Genomic DNA, 19,909 nt, shown 5'->3' with positions numbered 1-19,909 from the left:
TAAGACCTTCGATACTCTCGTATGAATGATTCGAGGTCAACCATTTTTTGTGTGTTTTTGCATATAATTTTCTCCAGACCATCGGCTTTTTCGTTTATCTTTGCAATGACCGCATCGATTATGTTGACCTGGAGTTCATGCGAAGACGATTATTTTTGTGCCTTTTTGGGTGCAGGGCTATTGACTGGAGTTTCTGAATCAACGAATGTCCAGATTCCTCCATTTCTTCTCCTGAGGAGTCAGGTGGTGGTTTCTCTCCGGTATATGAGTGGTCAGTTAGCAACTGCATTCTCCTCCCTTTTGCACTTTTGCAAATTTCTTTCTTCCATTTAGCCAAGTTTCAAATCATATTAGCGGTCTACTGAGTGTTGTTCTCTGTGTTTACTATAAACCGAGTTTTAACTTTTATCCCTCTCAAACTTGCTTAAATGTAAGGTTACTCGGAGCTAGTTAAATTCTCGTCTGCACTCGCCGCCATCTTCTCCCCCCAAGTATTTGAATTTAAAGCGCACCATATTGCTGAATGGAGCTGAATGGCACCCGATCATGGTGAAAGTGGGATCATGCAAAGGATCATGGTCGACGTAGTCGTTTTCATTCTGCCTGAGGGAGTCAACCAGGAGCCTCCTCATAGCCGGCTCGCTCGTGATTGGTCGGTGTAAGCACGTGGTCCAGTGTGATGACAGATGTAGTAGTCAGAATGGATCACTATTGAATTAAATATCTCTGTGTAGTGAACTTTAAAAATAATTCACTGTGGGGATCGAACTTCATCATAATAAACAAACAATTTCCAAAACGGCCGCCAAAAAAAAGAACAGGTTTTTGGGCCGTTCTGGCGATGTTAATTTTACATAGGCTTTTTAGGGCAGACCAGCAGATCTCTTGACTTCTTCACACTCCAGACTGGGGGCCTTATCTAACCTAACGTAGCGGGCGTAAAAGTGTATCCGTCCAGAGATCTATATATAACGACGAGATGCTCATGTCTCCGCCCTAACAATTGGAGTTGTTGTCCCAAAGGCGGTAAGGCAGGCAATAAGCTTAGAAACACATTGGGTTTATTTTTGGACAGATTTTGCAGAGAGTGAAACCTCTCGCTTCGCATCTTCCTCTCTGATCCGTCGCTGTCCGAGCCAGAAAAAACTGGCGCAATGGATTACGGTCATTGTGGGAATTGTGTCAGAAAAGGATATTCATATAATAGGTAAGCTATACAAAACCTTGCAAAGAGCCTGTCCAACTGACAATCTCTTACAAAAAGAATATACAACTATTGGAACCAAGACTTAAAAAGAAAATAACTGATATTGGCGGAAGATGGAAGAATGTTGGAACATAACTAATTAGATTACAGTTAATGGAAATGCTTAATCCAGTATAAATTAATGCATTGAATGTATTATACAAGAGAGATAATTCACAAATTCTACAGCACAATGGCAGAGTCATGTCTGAAGTGTAAAACAAATAATGACTCCATAACAAAAGTTATGGTCGGAGTTAAAGTTGGCTGTAAATGTACTTTTAATCGGTCTGTCTGCATATTTCATGGGTTGGACAATTATTTTCTTGTCAATCATCTTAAAACGTACAGTTGAAGTTGAAGTTTACATACACCTTAGCCAAATACATTTAAACTCAGTTTTTCACAATTCCTGACATTTAATCCTAGTAAAAATTCCCTGTCTTAGGTCAGTTAGGATCACCACTTTATTTTAAGAATGTGAAATGTCAGAATAATAGTAGAGAATGATTTCAGCTTTTATTTATTTCATCACATTCCCACTGGGTCAGAAGTTTACATACACTCAATTAGTATTTGGTAGCATTGCCTTTAAATTGTTTAACTTGGGTCAAACGTTTCAGGTAGCCTTCCACAAGCTTCCTACAATAAATTGGGTGAATTTTGGCTCATTCCTCCTGACAGAGCTGGTGTAACTGAGTCAGGTTTGTAGGCCTCCTTGCTCGCACACGCCTTTTCAGTTCTGCCCACAAATGTTCTATAGGATTGAGGTCAGGGCTTTGTGATGACCACTCCAATACCTTGACTTTGTTGTCCTTAAGCCATTTTGCCACAACTTTGGAAGTATGCTTGGGGTCATTGTCCAATTGGAAGACCCATTTGCGACCAAGCTTTAACTTTCTGACTGATGTCTTGAGATGTTGCTTCAATATATCCACATAATTTTCCTTCCTCATGATGCCATCTATTTTGTGAAGTGCACTAGTCCCTCCTGCAGCAAAGCACCCCCACAGCATGATGCTGCCACCCCCGTGCTTCACAGTTGGGATGGTGTTCTTCGCCTTGCAAGCAACCCCCTTTTTCCTCCAAACATAACGATGGTCATTATGGCCAAACATTTCTATTTTTGTTTCATCTGACCAGAGGACATTTCTCCAAGCAGTACGATCTTTGTCCCCATGTGCAGTTGCAAACCGTAGTCTGGCTTTTTTTTTTATGGCGGTTTTGGAGCAGTGGCTTCTTCCTTGCTGAGCGGCCTTTCCGGTTATATCGATATAGGACTAGTTTTACTGTGGATATAGATAATTTTGTACCTGTTTCCTCCAGCATCTTCACAATGTCCTTTGCTGTTATTCTGGGATTGATTTGCACTTTTCGCACCAAAGTACGTTCATCTCTAGGAGACAGAACAAGTCTCCTTCCTGAGCGGTATGACTGCTCGTGGTCCCATGGTGTTTATACTTGCGTACTATTGTTTGTACAGATGAACGTGGTATCTTCAGGCGTTTGGAAATTGCTCCCAAGGATGAGCCAGACTTGTGGAGGTCTACACATTTTTTTCTGAGGTCTTGGCTGATTTCTTTTGATTTTCCCATGATGTCAAGCAAAGAGGCACTGAGTTTGAAGGTAGGCCTTGAAATACATCCACAGGTACACCTCCAATTGACTCAAATTATGTCAATTAGCCTATCAGAAGCTTCTAAAGCCATGACATGATTTTCTGGAATTTTCCAAGCTGTTTAAAGGCACAGTCAACTTAGTGTATGTAAACTTCTGACCCACTGCAATTGTGATGCTGTGAATTATAAGTGAAATAATCTGTCTGTAAACAATTGTTGGAAAAATTACTTGTCATGCACAAAGTAGATGTCCTAACTGACTTGCCAAAACTATAGTTTGTTAACAAGACCTTTGTGGAGTGGTTGAAAAACAAGTTTTAATGACTCCAACCTAAGTGTATGTAAACTTCCGACTTCAACTGTATACTTCAACCAATCCTCCGTTGTTAATGCAATGGAAAGGGTAAAATGCTTTATTATCAAAAATATTAAGTGTGTGGGCTACTGCGCGAAACAAAATGGTGCAGTTTGAGGCCATGTGGCGGAAGGTGATGTGGGCGCTGGAGATGGGTGTGTGTGTGCTAGTGGGTCCGGGCAGGTGTGATGTATACTGAACAAAAACATAAACGCAACATGCAACAATTTCAAAGATTTTACAGAATTACAGTTCATATAAGGAAATCAGTCAATTTAAATAAATTCATTAGGCCATAATCTATGGATTTCACATGACTGGGCAGGGGTGCAGCCATGGGTGGGCCTGGGAGTGCATAGTACCACCCACTGGGGAGCCAGGCCCACCCACTGGGGAGCCAAGCCCAGCCAATCAAAATGAGTTTTTCCACATAAAAGGGCTTTATTACAGACAGAAATACTCCTCAGTTTCATCAGCTGTCCAGGTAGCTGGTCTCAGACGATCCCGCATGTGAAGAAGCCGGATATGCAGGCCATGGGCTGGCATGGTTACACATGGTCTGCGGTTGTGAGGCCGGTTGGACATACTACCAAATTTTCTAAAACGACGTTGGAGGTGGCTTATGGTAGTGAAATGAACATTCAATTCTCTGGCAACAGCTCTGGTGGACATTCCTGCAGTCAGCAGGCCAATTGCACACACACTCAAAACCTGAGACATCTGTGGCATTGTGTTGTTTGATAAAACTGCACATTTTAGTGGCCTTTTATTGTCCCCAGCACAGGGTGCACCTGTGTAATGATCATGCTGTTTAATCAGCTTCTTGATATGCCACACCTGTCAGGTGGATTATCTTGCCAAAGGAGAAATGCTCACTAACAGGGATGTAAACAAATTTGTGCACAAAATTGGAGGGAAATAACTTTTTTTTTGTGCATATGGAATATTTCTGGGATCTTTTTTTATTTCAGCTCATAAAATGTATGACCAACACTTTACATGTTGCGTTTATATGTTTGTTCAGTCTAGTTGGTGTTTGTATGATGTTTTCGTTTGTATGTGTATGTTTTGTATTGTTTCTAAAAAATAAAATAAATAAAGGATTATGGTCATTGTAGTTAATGACCATGTATTTCTCTAAAAATGAACTAAATTGAATTCAAGTAATTGAAATGACAGTTAATCGCTCAGCACTACAATTTGGACAATGTGTGTGTTTCTTGTGAGACCTGGTCAGATTGGGGAAAGGGTTATCTGGTCCTAGATCTGTGGTTAAAGTGTTCTACCACAAGCTCGTAGCGGTCTGGAGGGGGGTGTACGGGGTCTGGTGCATATAGAGTACTCATTAGTCTGAAGGAATGCTTCCTTCCTATCGTTCCTTTACAGCCGAGGCCCAGGTCTATTAGCACTAATGACATGAATCTGGGGAGAATCTATTCTGGACCAATCAATGGCAATATGTACAGATGTAGGATCTTAATTTGAGCCACTTTGCTACAGCAGGAAAATAATCCTGCAGCAACAGGAAATGTGGATTATAATGAATGAACATTTTTGTAGGAGCTGATACATTTTTCGTAAGGGAAAATCAACACTTTTCAAGTGAAAATGAAAAAATTTCAACTTTTAAATGGTACCACAAAGATTGTTGGAGGTCCACACATCAGAGAATGTTGACTTGAATGGGAATATCTGTTTTAAATTATACTGTCAATCCTCCATAGGAAATCTATTGAAGTCATAGAAATATAGATAATAGAATAGTCATCAAATCACATTTTATTTGTCACATGCTTTGTAAACAACCGGTGTAGAATAACAGTGAAATGCTTACTTACGGGACCTTTTCCAGAAATGCAGAATTAAAATATAAAGATCCAATTGTAATAAAAAATAAATAAATTATGACACTGCGTAAATACACAGTGAATAATGAATAACAATTGCGAGTAAAAAAGAACATGGCTATATACAGGGAGTACCAGTACCGAGTTGATGTGCATGGGTACGAGGTTCTTGAGGTAGCTATGTACATATAGGTAGGGGTAAAGTGACTAGGCAACAGGTTAGACAATAGACAGTAGCCCCAGCGTGTGTGTGTATGTATGGAGTCCGTTCAAGAGTTAGTTCAAAAAAGGGTCAATGTAGGTAGTCCGGGTAGCCTTTTGCTCGCCCCTCCGTTTCCTGTAGTCCACGATCAGCTCCTTTTGTTTTGCTGACGTTGACACACACGTGGCACCACACACCACACTGTTGTTCTGGCACCACACTGCCAGGTCTCTGACCTCCTGCCTATAGGCTTCCTCATCGTTGTTGGTGATCAGTCCTACCACCGTCGTGTCATCAGCAAACTTGATGATGGTGTTGGAGTCATTCGCGGCCACGGTCGTAGGTTAATGGGGAGTACAGAAGGGGACTAAGCACACACCCCTGAGGGGCCTTCGTGTTGATGGTCAGTGTGGCGGATGTGTTGTTGCCTACCCTCACCGCCTATGGTGTTGAATGCTGAGCTGCAGTCAATGAACAGCATTCTTACATAGGTATTCATTTTGTCCATGTGGGTGAGGGCAGTGTGCAGTGCAATGGAGATTGCATCATCTGTGGATCTGTTGGGGCGGTATGCGAATTGGAATGGGTCCAGGGTGTCTGGGATGATGGTGTTTATGTGAGCCATGACCCGCCTTTCAAAGCAATTCATGGCTATAGATGTGAGTGCTATGGGGCGATAGACATTTAGGCAGGATATCTTGGCATTCTTGGGCACGAGGACTATGGTGGTCTGCTTGAAACAAGTTGGTATTACAGACCAGGTCAGGGATAGGTTGAAAATGTGCTATTTACTTATCCTGGTATTCCATCTGGCCCCGCGGGCTTGCGAATGTTAACCTGTTTTAAAGGTCTTACTCACATCGGCTACGGAGCGCGAGATCACACAGAACAGCTGGTGCTTTCATGCATGTTTCAGTGTTGGTTGCCTCGAAGCGAGCATAGAAGGTATTTTAGCTTGTCTGATAAGCTCGCGTCGCTGGGCAGCTCGCGACTGGGTTTCCCTTTAATCTGTGATAGTTTGCAAGCCCTGACACATCCGTCAAGCGTCAGAGCCGGCGTAGTAGGATTCGATCTTCGTCCTGTATTGATGCTTTGCCTGTTTGATGGCTCGTCGAAGGTCGTATCCAGATTAGTGTCCCGTTCCTTGAAATTACCATTTAAATTCACATTTGACAGTGGGTGGACCGGCAGCCATCTTTGTGGTAGTAATTAGAAGTTAAAATGTAAATGGTCCATTCTATGAATTGTATTTCTATGTGTGAAATGACACCAACCGTGTATTCAAAAGCATGCAGTGTCAACTGATGGCGGGTACAACACAAAAGCCTCACATGATGTAAAATAGGGTCTAAGCTACAACACATGCGAATATGAAAAACTGAGTGTAAGCGTTTTTAGATAATTGACGTTAAAGGTAAAAAAAAAAGTCTGAATTTATATGAAACATTTTTTTCAAGAAATTATCTAATAGTTTGACAACCCTGTTTGTAAGCTTTTAAATTATATCAAACTCAACTGTTTATCGTTTCCAGTGTTGAAGACATGGATGTCTGGTATGGTGGCGTCACAGGGGGTTGGTGGCACCTTAATTGGGGAGGACGGGCTCGTGGTAATGACTGGAGTGGAATGGTATCAAACCATTTTCCATGTGTTTGATGCCATTCAATTAGCTCTGTTCCAGCCATTATTATGTGCCATCCTCCTCTCAGCAGCCTCCACTGGGTGGCATATGTAAAATGGGTCAACTTTGAGCACCTTTATCTCCTGAATGTTTTGCAGGTTGAGTCTTGTTCTGGAGGCAAAACCCCTTTGGTTTAAAGTCAGATGTTTAAGACATTGTGGCTGTGCCAGCTAGTGACCACTCTGTAGAGCTTCATGACAAAAAAGTCTAACCTGCAAATGTTTTGGAATTCAGGTCCAAAAAGTCACTTTCTGACCACTTCTTCCATGGGCAAACGTATGGAAAGTTGGATGCTGTCAAAAAGTGATTGAATTCAAATGAATTTACCCTGATGAGAGGCATTGATGAGGTCAGTCAGGCCTGCAGCTAGCAGCAATCATCAGCAGACACTACAGTAAACAAACGGCATCCTTCACCACTCGATACCAAGCGCCATGTTCCCACCCTTACCCCTGTTAGTATGCATCACCATCACAGTTCACCAGACCACCAGGCGGTAATGGGAAAAGGCACTAAAACACTGCAGCCAATTCTCCCGGCATGTTAGTGCCTCCTCGCTGTAACGTTTGCAGAGCGTAAAAACGTCCTTGAGACCGCTGTGATATATTGTTTTGACAATTTAATTTGAGTACGATTTATGTATTGTTTTCATTCTCTGCGGGTTATCGTTGCCTGGACACAAAGAAAGGGTTTAGAGCAGATAAGTGAGGGTTTGTGTGACTGCTCCACAACAGCAGCTCTTAGCTCATCAGTAGCTAGGTTTCCATCCAATTGACGACAGATTTTCATGCGAATATTCTAAAATCTGCATAAAGGAAATATGTGTATTTTGCCACCATTGGTGTGTTTCTACCAAATGGACTTGTTGGGGATACAAATCAGTGCGTGATGACGTAGTGCACACAATGTATTTTTTCATTCAAGTTTTCATGTACCAAATAATAATCGAAAGTTCAATGTGTTTCCATCACATTTTCAACTCTACTGACAGTGCGTTGAATAGCAAATGTGCCTACTCTGGTTTTGGCACGTGCGCTCTGGCCAACAGCTCGCAGATACAGTGCGGGTAAACTGAGCGGGTAGGCTAGTCAACATGATGAGATTGTTATGGATTATCAAACGGCAGTCAAGCATCGATCATCATGTCACCAGACTAAAACCCTCAATATTTATTGGAAAGGAGCCTCAAACTCATCACCGTGCACTTCCACCAACCTTTGAAGTTGATTTGTAAATTATTTAATCTGTAGCCTAATAAACTGCATGGATCCCGAGTCCTATTGGGAGGACCACACACCATATCACAACTCCAAGTTTACGTCGATATGGTTATTATATCAATATTTGCGCGTCAAGGTGTTTCCCCTGTCAATTCTCACAATGTATTTTAACGACACAAAAAGATCCCACCATGTCGAACGAACAAATTCTGTCGCCATTTATAAAATTGTATCGAAATGTCCTGTTTCCATCAGTTTCTCTTTTTTATTTTTTATACGGTATGACTTTACTCGCATAAAAGCTGTGGATGGAAATGTGGTTACTGAGCAAATATAGTAGAGGTACCAGACAGACAGACATCCAGGATGGAACCCCCCCATCGCACCCCGATTAAGCTGCCCAGTCAATAGTCCTTGCCCCTGTCACCAGGCAACGGGCAGATGACTCCAAAGCCATTGCGGTCGGGGAGCTTCACCTGAAACAATCGTTCCACCCAGAGCTAGAGAACTGGCAAACGCCAAAGCGAAGGAGAGAGAAAGAGAGGGCAATAGATAGAGGGACATCGTTTAGAATAAAAACTCCCTCGATTCTCTTAAACAGGGCCTGTGACAAGACAATGGGGTTTGAGAGAGAAAGAAATGGGATGAAGGAGGAACTGTCACCTGAGTGATGAATGAATGGGGGGACGTCACCCGTCTGTCAGGGTGACACCAGTCTGCCACCAACCAGCAGGCACTTTGTGCCACGGGCCCAGACCAATGGGCAAACAATGGCAGGCACAGTGGCACTGTGATGAGTGGTGTATGTGTTCATTTCAGTGATAAGGGAGACTGGACCCATCGTTTCTATATTATGTGGTTGAAGGACCAGCGAAACAGTGAGGTCAGAGTGAAGAGAGCTATTCAGAAGAGGACAGGTCCTTCTCTCTATGGAGAGGCTGGCGGGTGGAGAAATGTGTGGCATTCCAGGTCATCGTCTTTGCATTCATGCTGTGCAGATAATCAGATCTCACAATGCTTGGAAAACTCTGGAGAGATCCAAAATCTAGTTATTGGTTGGTTGAGAAATCAATTATGTTATAGCAACGTTCTAAGATGCCCGTGCAGTGTGACCGCAAAAAAGACAACCCGGAACGTCAACCTCCTCACAAGATCAAACTGCGCTGAAAATAACAAGGCTCCAAACATGGAAGAACAGGGAAGTGAAACTTGTGATACCACACATTTGGAGACCGCTTTTGCTATTTTCGCACTATTCGTGAATAAAGCCCACTTTGGTACATTTCTGGGGTATTTTCTAGCTTCCTCAATTCAGCACACTTGTTGAAGGTTTATTTAACTACTCAAGAAGCTGCACTGAAACGTGATTTACTTAACTCAGACTAGAAAGTTTGTGATCGGATGCAGTATTGTTAACTGTGAAACAGATTTGAGAGAACAACACATGACCGTATTGAATGATGGGGTGAAGCCTTGAGGATGTCTTCAGGTTACAGATCCATGTTTGGCAGTAGCTAGGTTTCCTTCAAATTGGCGACAGATTTTCATGTGAATATTCTAAAATCCGCATAAAAACAATTTTCCTACCAGAGAAATGTTTCCATCAAATTGACTTGTTGCAGATAAAAGTCTGTGTGTGATGTCGTAGTGCACATAAAAATACATTTTTTTTGGTTATTAAATTACCATGTACCGAATAAAGTTAAATGGGTTTCCATTGCATTTTCAACTCTACTAATGGTTTTCTAATTTTTTTAAACTTTATATAACGAGTGTGCCACTCTGGTATTGGCACGTGCACTCTAGACAACAGCGCGTTGTCTGCACACTGTTGGCCAGAGCGCAAGTACAGCCTACATGACGAGATTATTATGGACAAAACAGCGAGATTTGTTTGTCAAACGGCAGCCAATCATCGACATGTCACCAGATTAAGACCCTCAATATTTATTGGAAAGGAGCATCAAGCTCATCACCTTGCATTTTCACCACCCTGTGAAGTTCATAACTTATTTGATTTGTAGCCTAATGAACTGCATACTTTCCCAACAAGTCGTAGTGGGAGGCCCACACAATATGTCAAAGCGTGACTCCAAATTTACTGCGATATGATGGTTATTATATCAATATTTGCGCATAAAAGCATTTCCACCGACATTTCTAACACAATTAATTTTACCAACACAAAAATATCCTACCTTGTCTAGCTTTATTTTGATTAGTCGACATTTGTAAAGCTTACAGAAAAAAATGGTTTACATCAGACCTGTCATTACATTTATTTTATCCGACATGTACTTTACTCAGATAAAAAGGTTGAATGAAAACCTGGTTTATGACAGAGTATATTGTCAGCTCTTATTGTGTTCAAATGGGGGTTGTACTGGGTTTACAGTATGGCAGCAGTGCTCTCCCATACTGCTCTTTCTGACTGATGGTGAGGGGCTTTAGAGGTCCCCCCCCCTTTCTTTCGTTTTCTCCCCATCTTTCTCTCCCTTTTCCCTTTCTCCCATTCCTTCATTCCTCTCTCGCTCTTTCGCAGTCTCTCTCCCTCGCTCCACCCTGTGTGTGTGTGTGTGTGTGTGTTTCAGACTGCTGGTGAAGCCTGTAATTGAGTGTGTCCACCCACCGCTCTGCAGCAGAATCAGCCAGGGGAAGAAGGCTTCTTTCTTTTGTGACACACAGTTTTGCTGCAGTGCCTCTCCATTCCCACGCAGCCAGCCACCAAAGACCACCCTTCTGGCTAGTGCAGTCTAAAGTCCAAACACCCCCCATCCCTCTATCTCTACTCCTCTAATGCAGTAGAGACCTAATGCACATACTTGTATACCTACACCATCTAAAAACAATCAAACCTTGGGGCTAATGTGAATTTTGTGGTAGTTTCACTGTCACCTAATAGTAAGTGGAGCAGGAACATATGCTGTAACCTCAGAGCTCTCCACTGTGCTCAATTACAGTTTAGTTGCTAATGGGATGTTTTATCTCCTGACTGGTGACAAACCATAATCTACATTGCAAGTTGTAATATTTTGCATACAACCTTCCCACAACTTTCTGGGAATGGTGCAGGATAGTTGCTTGGCTTTGGAACATTCTCAGCACATTTAAGGAACTTGATAAAAATACGTTATTTCCTTGGTATTTCATTACTTTAACAGAACGTTTCCTAAAAGTTGTAACGTGGTTACATTTCATTTCAACTTTGGTAATGTTCTAGGAACGTTCTCCAACTGGTTTGACATTGGGAATGTTCTCAAATAGTCCAGAGAACGTTAAGGAACAATGGGCCTCATTCACCAACCGTTCTTACGAAGTAATGTGTTCTTAAACCCCACTTACGCACTTTTTACTAAGATTCTGACATTCACTAATGTTTTCTCATCTTGGATTTGTTCTTAATCCACGCACACTCAAGAGCATTCTTACGCACATTTGAGTGATGACAGTTTGCTCCAAATAATTGGTTACTGCATTTCATTTAATTCTACAGTCGTTTACAATGGTAGTATTTTACTGTAATGTATTTCTGCTCATTTGTTGAAAAAAAAAATAATAGTATGCAATGAAACACTAACACTGCAATTTACATCAGCAATTAAGCTGATTAAATCCTGCATTATGTGGTGATTGATCGCGCTATTTATAGGGCCAAAATGGGCCTGTTTCTGCACATCAGGCATGCTATCAAAATGGCACATCTATTGCTGCTTGACGACATTGCCGAGCATGCTCTGAGAAGGAACGCATCTTTGAGGATCACGTTGATTTATTTGCAGAGATTGACGAGTACTTGATCGGACGGTTTAGGGTTCCAAGACACGTTTTAATGGAGCTGTGTGATACTTTGGAGCCAGCGCTGCGAAGCCATACCCAACGGTCCAATCCCGTACCACCTCATGTGCAGGTACTCTCCACCTTGGGATTTTTAGCCACTGGGACATTTCAGCGGGAGTTAGCAGACCCGGTGGGCATATCACAGCCATCCATCAGCCGCGCTCTCCCACGAGTTGTGGATGGAATAAATCAACTGGCCACACAATATATTTTATTCCCCTACACAGTGCAACAACAGCTGCCGGTCAAGAGAGGGTTCTACTCTATTGCGGGTCTGCACAACGTAATCGGGGCAATAGACTGCACTCACGTGCGCATTAAGGCACCCTCCCCATACCTCAACCGCAAGCAATATCACTCAATGTACAAGTCATCTGCGACCCCGACAACCATCTCTTGAACATGGTCTCCCGCTTCCCAGGAGGTGCACATGACTCTTATATTTTGCAGAACAGTTCTGTGGGAATGCGCCTGGAACAAGGAGCTGCTGGAGACGCATGGCTCATTGGTAAGCATCGTTCAGTAATTTCAAATTCCAATTGTTGGTTTCAAAAAGTGGGTTTCTTCAATAATGACTTGTTTCATTAGGAGATCGGGGGTATGCCCTTGCGCCCTGGCTAATGACGCCACTAACAAACCCTCAGACTCACCAAGAGGCCTCTTATAACCAAAGGCACGCACGTACCCGCTCCACCATTGAGCGAACCATTGGTATTCTGAAGGGACGCTGGCTGTGTTTGGACACAGCAGGGGGTAAGCTGCTTTACAAGCCAGAGAAGGGGAGTAGGACTACTTGTTTTATTCAGGTTTGAAAAATGGAGAACATGTTGTAGAATAATCTAATTCCAACAATTCATTTTATTTAGTTTTTCTAGCTTTTGATCATCTTTACACCGGTTTTAGGTTTGCAGAATAATCATGGCTTGTTGTGTGTTACACAACATCGCTATGAAGCGTGGCGTTCCACTTCCACTTCAGCCACCACACCAGGAGTAGAAGCGATTTCACAGTCAGCTCCTGGTTATCCAAGACCGCATCGGAGATGACACGTGCAGTTGGACGGGACCAGGGGGCATGTACAGAGGCAGGCCTACTGCAGGAAGGCCGAATGGTGTCAGGTTCCTCTTCACAGAGGGGTTGCCTGGATTGGACATCTGTAAATAACAAAAACGATACTGAAAGTAAAACAGTCACAGTTTTTATAGATGTTTTAGTTTGTTCAATATAGGCCTACTGCAAAAGCAATAGGATTTCAAACGGAATAAAATAGGAATTCAGGTGAGGACTCATTCAGTCACATAGGCTCACATTTGGTTTGACAAACTGGTGTAAAATTTCTTTCCAATGGTTTCACCGTTGCTTTCAGTTAAATGATGGCATGAAATTGTATAAATTCAGAAAGACTTGCTTACTGTCTGATTCACTGGTGGGAGATGACCTTGGAGGATATGAAGCTGTTGATATAGGGCCCTGGTCAGTGTCCAGTTGCTCCGCTGATGGCACACCTGAGAGTGCCGTCTCACCAATAATGGCCTCGATGCGCTGGTCAATCTCAGATAACTCAGGGCCTGCATGCCCCCCTCCAGTGGTCAGCATATGTCTCTTATGTTTGGCAATGTATTTTTTGGTCTCTGATTTTAAGTCAAACCATTTCTTTTTTACATCTTCAATTGAGTGAAGTTGTCCAGAAACAGAGTTCACGGAATCCGTGATCTCCTTCCATGCCTCCGTTTTGTTGGTGGCTTTAAAACCACTGGAAACACTACTAAATATTATTACCTGTTGCAGTATAATTTCTATTTCAGAATTACTGAAGTTCCTTTTTCGTTTGGTGATCGGTGGACCACCACAGTCTGTGCATCTTTTGGACATTCTCCAACTTTTCTTGCACACGGCCCTGAAGTGTCATGTCCTTATATGGGAATTTGCGGGGCGTTTTCTTATGCTAATTAGGAACAACTGGCACGCTTTCAATTACGAAGACTTGGGATTCATCAAACCTAAGAACACAGGTGCGAACAATTCTGTTGTTTAAGAACATGTCATGAATTCGACAAACTTTTCTTAGGGAGTTTATTAAGAACAAAGTTTAGAAAATTCTTAGGTGTAGATATTGGTGAATGAGGCCCAATGTTCTTCTGTGGGAATTTCAGTACTTCAGCATAACCTTTAAAACAGGTTTCCTCATGGTTCTATTTAAAGTAATTTTACATTTACATCATTTAGCAGACACTCTTAACCAGAGCGACTTACAAAAGTAATGTTCTCATTGTTCAGAGAACGTTAAGAAATAACATTCATCTGTGGGAATTTCAGTACTTCCACAGAACATTCCACACAACTACATTCTGGGAATGTTTAAAAAAATGGTGTGACTTAAGCGATGTTCTCAGAATGTGGTTCTCTTTTATGTCAGTTCTTGCCAATATTCTGGGAATATTCTGTTCTCAGAACTTTCCATAAAAAACCCAACTTTAGCATTCTAGGAATGTTATTTAAAAACATATACAGTGCATTCTGAAAGTATTCAGACCCCTTTACCTTTTCCACATTTTGTTACGTTACAGCCATATTCTAAAATGAATTAAATAGTTTTTTCCCCTCATCAATCTACACACAATACCCCATAATGACAAAGCAAAAACACGTTTTTAGAAATTTTGGCAAATGTATAAAAAAAAAACTGAAATATGACATTTACATAAGTCGAGGTAGACCAAACCTTTTTTGATATACTAAGAGGACCGTTATTAGCATGTTTTAACCACTCCTATGTAAATGGTAGATTATCTGACACTCAAGAAGAAGATCTCATTATTACTGAAACAGGATACAAGTGGAAAATATAAAAAATTGGAGGCCCCTTACACTTCAGTGTTGTGATGCAAAAATTCTAGCAAAATGTATAGCGCATAGAATTAAAAAGGTATTGTCGGATATTATTCATTCTAATCAGACAGGTTTTTTACATGGAAGATACATTGGAGATAATATAAGGCAAGTATTGGAAACAATAGAACACTATGGAAAATCTGGGAAACCAGGCCTGCTATTCATAGCAGACTTCGAAAAGGCATTTGATAAAGTATGACTGGGGTTTATATATAAATGCCTGGAGCATTTCAATTTTGGAGAATCTCTAATAAAATGGGTCAAAATCATGTATAGTAACCCTAGGTGTAAAATAGTAAATAATGGCTATTTCTCAAAGTTTTAAACTGTCAAGAGGAGTGAATCAAGGTTGTCCACTATCGGCATATCTATTTATTGTGGCCATCGAGATGTTAGCTATTAAAATCAGATCCAACAATAATATCAGGGGATTTGAAATCCAGGGCTTAAAAACAAAGGTGTCATTGTATGCTGATGATTCATGTTTTCTTTTTAAATCCACTACTAGAATCCCTCCACAGCCTCATAGAGGATCTAGATACATTTTCTAACCTCTCTGGATTACAACCAAATTATGACAAATGTATTATATTACGTATTGGATCACTAAAAAATAAAAATTTTACATTACCATGTAGTTTACCAATAAAATGGTCTGATGGTGATGTGGATATATTCGGAATACATATCCCAAATGAAATAAATGATCTCACTCCAATACATTTTAATAGAAAGTTAGCAAAAATAGATAAGATCTTGCTACCATGGAAAGGTAAATACCTGTCAATTTGTGGAAAAATCACCCTGATTAACTCTTTAGTATTATCCCAGTTTACCTATTTGCTTATGGTCTTGCCTATGCCTAGCTAACAGTTTTTTAAATTATATGAGAAAAAAATATTCAATTTTATTTGGAACGGCAAGCCAGACAAAATTAAACGGGCCTATTTATATAATGAATATGAATTCGGAGGACAGAAATGATTAAATATTAAAGCATTAGACCTATCACTAAAAGCTTCAGTCATACAAAAGTTATACTTAAATCCGATCTGGTTCTCTAGCAAATTAGTAAGATTGTCTCAACCAATGTTCAAGAATGGCGTTTTTCCCTTTATTCAGATTACAATCACTCACTTTCAGTTATTTGAAAAGGAGATCATCTCCCAAATATCACTATTTCTAAAACAAGCCATAGAAAGTTGGTTGCCATTTCAATTTAATCCTCCAGAAACGACAGAACAAATAATGCAACAAATATTGTGGTTAAACTCAAATATACTAATTGACAAAAAAACTTTTTTTGGGACAAAATGTTTAAAAAAGGCATAATCTTCGTAAATGATAACATCGGTAGGACTGGTGGAGTTATGTCGCACATGCAGCTAACAAAAACATATGGAAATGTCTGCTCTACTCAAAATTACAACCAAATAATTGCAGCCTTACCGCAAAAATGGAAGAGGAAAGTGGAAGGGGGAGAAAGTAAGGAACTTGTCTGTCGGCCTTGCATTAAATAATATATAATTGGTTAAGGAAAACTGTGATAAATAAAAGTATATCAGTTTCATTTAAGGACCAGAGGATTGACATCCGTCCCATATAGATTGCAAAATAGTTGGGAAGAGATTTTTGACGTACCGATCCCATGGCATAGTGTTTATGAACTGATACGCAAAACGACACCGGATTCAAAACTTAGAATCTTTCAATTTAAATTATTATATAAAATTCTTGCTACCAATAGAATGTTATTTATATGGGGGATACAATCTTCCCAGCTCTGCATATTTTGCTGCGAAGAGACAGAATCATTAGATCATTTGTTTTGGTACTGTCCATTTGTAGCTTGTTTTTGGACACAGGTCCAGGAATGGATAAAGGATTGCAATATTTACCTGGAGCTAACCTTGCAGATAGCATTACTGGGTGATCTGAAAAGTCATAGTCAATTGATCAATAACATAATACTATTAGCAAAAATGTTTATTTTCAATTCACAATCTGTAGAAACAATGAGAATAGAAAGGTTCAGAACTTTTGTAAGACATCACAATACAGTTGAAATATATCTGGCAAATAGAAATCCTATATGGATGGTGTTAAAAGATAGATGGGAGGTGTTGAATGGAATTGAAGGATGGGACTAATAACAACTAACAACAAATAATAACAAGATAACTAATAATGTAAGCATACTGTGTCCATAATAAGCATATACGTTGTAGGTTGGGAGCTTTTGTGAAAGAGCACAGTTAGAAAGATATGGCATATAGAGGCAAACCGGATGGACATCATGAAAATGATCGGAGAGGTTGAGAGTAGAGGAAGTTCAGGAGAAAAAACAAACAAAATATAATTATTGTAAAATTGACTGTGTCCATAAAATGTAGATAGTAGGTATAAGCATTGTTGTTTACTAGGTTACTCCAAGTAGGGAAAGGGTGGTGGGGTTGGAAAGTAATAAAGGGGAATATATATATATATATTTTTTTTAAAGGATTGTGTGTGTGTGTATATATATATGATGAGAGGGACAGAGACAGTTCGTGAAAGTATGCCTTATCTACTTTGAAGAACTAGTAAAATGATTTTGTCAGATGGCTCTGGAGCATACTTAGGCAGGCTAGCTAAATAGAATGACTAAAGATAGTACAGTATGGGGAGCAGATAATGTTAGATGGTCTGGCTGGCTGACTGCTACTGCCTGTGCAGAGATGAGATGATGACTTTAAGGAATAAAAAAATAATCATGTAATCAAATAAAAACTACTGTAAGTAATATACACAACTGAAATATTGTATTATTTCATAGTAATTTCTTATTTTCTTTATTGATGTCTCCCCAATGTGGACCTGATAGAGGCAATGGACTATTTTAATTGTTTTGGTAATTGAATGTTCACAATTTTTGGCTTTGGAATTTCCATTAAAAAGCTCTACAATCATTGTAATGTCATTATTTCATAATGCATTAATTGTATTTATTATCGAAACCAAAATCGAAAACGTGGGTATTTTTTAAATAGTCAAACTGTAACCGAACCGAGCTTAAAAAGCACTAATTGCTCAGCACGTGTGTGTGTGTGTGTGTGTGTGTGTGTTTGTGTGTGTGGGGGGGGTGGGCATGAGGATGTGTTGCCATGGCACCATGCTGAGCAGTACCTCACTAAAATAGCATACTAAGAAAAACCAGGATAACAGTTTCTTTTGAATGTGGAACCACAGGTTGAGACGATTGACATGCCTTATATTCTTACCCGTGTGAAGGAAAAACAGCGTTGAATGGCTGTTTTAATTCATGACTAGAGTTATTTCAGGAAGTGAAAAGTTGTTTCTGGGTGAAAGGGGGTTATTGAGAGACTAACTGTAGTATCAGCTGTGTCTGGTGGGTTTCTATCAGTGAGTTTCTGTCATGTTGTGTCCCTAAAAACCACAATGAGGTTCCCTGTATGTACTGTAAAAGACACATGATGTACAGTGGGGGAAAAAAAGTATTTAGTCAGCCACCAATTGTGCAAGTTCTCCCACTTAAAAAGATGAGAGAGGCCTGTAATTTTCATCATAGGTACACGTCAACTATGACAGACAAATTGAGAAAAAAATTTCCAGAAAATCACATTGTAGGATTTTAAATGAATTTATTTGCAAATTATGGTGGAAAATAAGTATTTGGTCACCTACAAACAAGCAAGATTTCTGGCTCTCACAGACCTGTAACTTCTTCTTTAAGAGGCTCCTCTGTCCTCCACTCCTTACCTGTATTAATGACACCTGTTTGAACTTGTTATCAGTATAAAAGACACCTGTCCACAACCTCAAACAGTCACACTCCAAACTCCACTATGGCCAAGACCAAAGAGCTGTCAAAGGACACCAGAAACAAAATTGTAGACCTGCACCAGGCTGGGAAGACTGAATCTGCAATAGGTAAGCAGCTTGGTTTAAAGAAATCAACTGTGGGAGCAAATATTAGGAAATGGAAGACATACAAGACCCCTGATAATCTCCCTCGATCTGGGGCTCCACGCAAGATCTCACCCCGTGGGGTCAAAATGATCACAAGAACGGTGAGCAAAAATCCCAGAACCACACGGGGGGACCTAGTGAATGACCTGCAGAGAGCTGGGACCAAAGTAACAAAGCCTACCATCAGTAACACACTACGCCGCCAGGGACTCAAATCCTGCAGTGCCAGACGTGTCCCCCTGCTTAAGCCAGTACATGTCCAGGCCCGTCTGAAGTTTGCTAGAGTGCATTTGGATGATCCAGAAGAGGATTGGGAGAATGTCAGATGAAACCAAAATATAACTTTTTGGTAAAAACTCAACTCGTTGTGTTTGGAGGACAAAGAATGCTGAGTTGCATCCAAAGAACACAATACCTACTGTGAAGCATGGGGGTGGAAACATCATGCTTTGGGGCTGTTTTTCTGCAAAGGGACCAGGACGACTGATCCGTGTAAAGGAAAGAATGAATGGGGCCATGTATCGTGAGATTTTGAGTGAAAACCTCCTTCCATCAGCAAGGGCATTGAAGATGAAACGTGGCTGGGTCTTTCAGCATGACAATGATCCCAAACACACCGCCCGGGCAACGAAGGAGTGGCTTCGTAAGAAGCATTTCAAGGTCCTGGAGTGGCCTAGCCAGTCTCCAGATCTCAACCCCATAGAAAATCTTTGGAGGGAGTTGAAAGTCCGTGTTGCCCAGCGACAGCCCCAAAACATCACTGCTCTAGAGGAGATCTGCATGGAGGAATGGGCCAAAATACCAGCAACAGTGTGTGAAAACCTTGTGAAGACTTACAGAAAACGTTTGACCTGTGTCATTGCCAACAAAGGGTATATAACAAAGTATTGAGAAACTTTTGTTATTGACCAAATACTTATTTTCCACCATAATTTGCAAATAAATTCATAAAAAATCCTACAATATGATTTTCTGGATTTTTTTCTCCTCATTTTGTCTGTCATAGTTGACGTGTACCTATGATGAAAATTACAGGCCTCT

This window comes from Coregonus lavaretus (genome assembly GCF_964263955.1).
Source record: "Coregonus lavaretus genome assembly, chromosome: 39".
NCBI lineage: Eukaryota > Metazoa > Chordata > Actinopteri > Salmoniformes > Salmonidae > Coregonus > Coregonus lavaretus.
Note: the sequence above shows the minus strand (reverse complement) of the source record.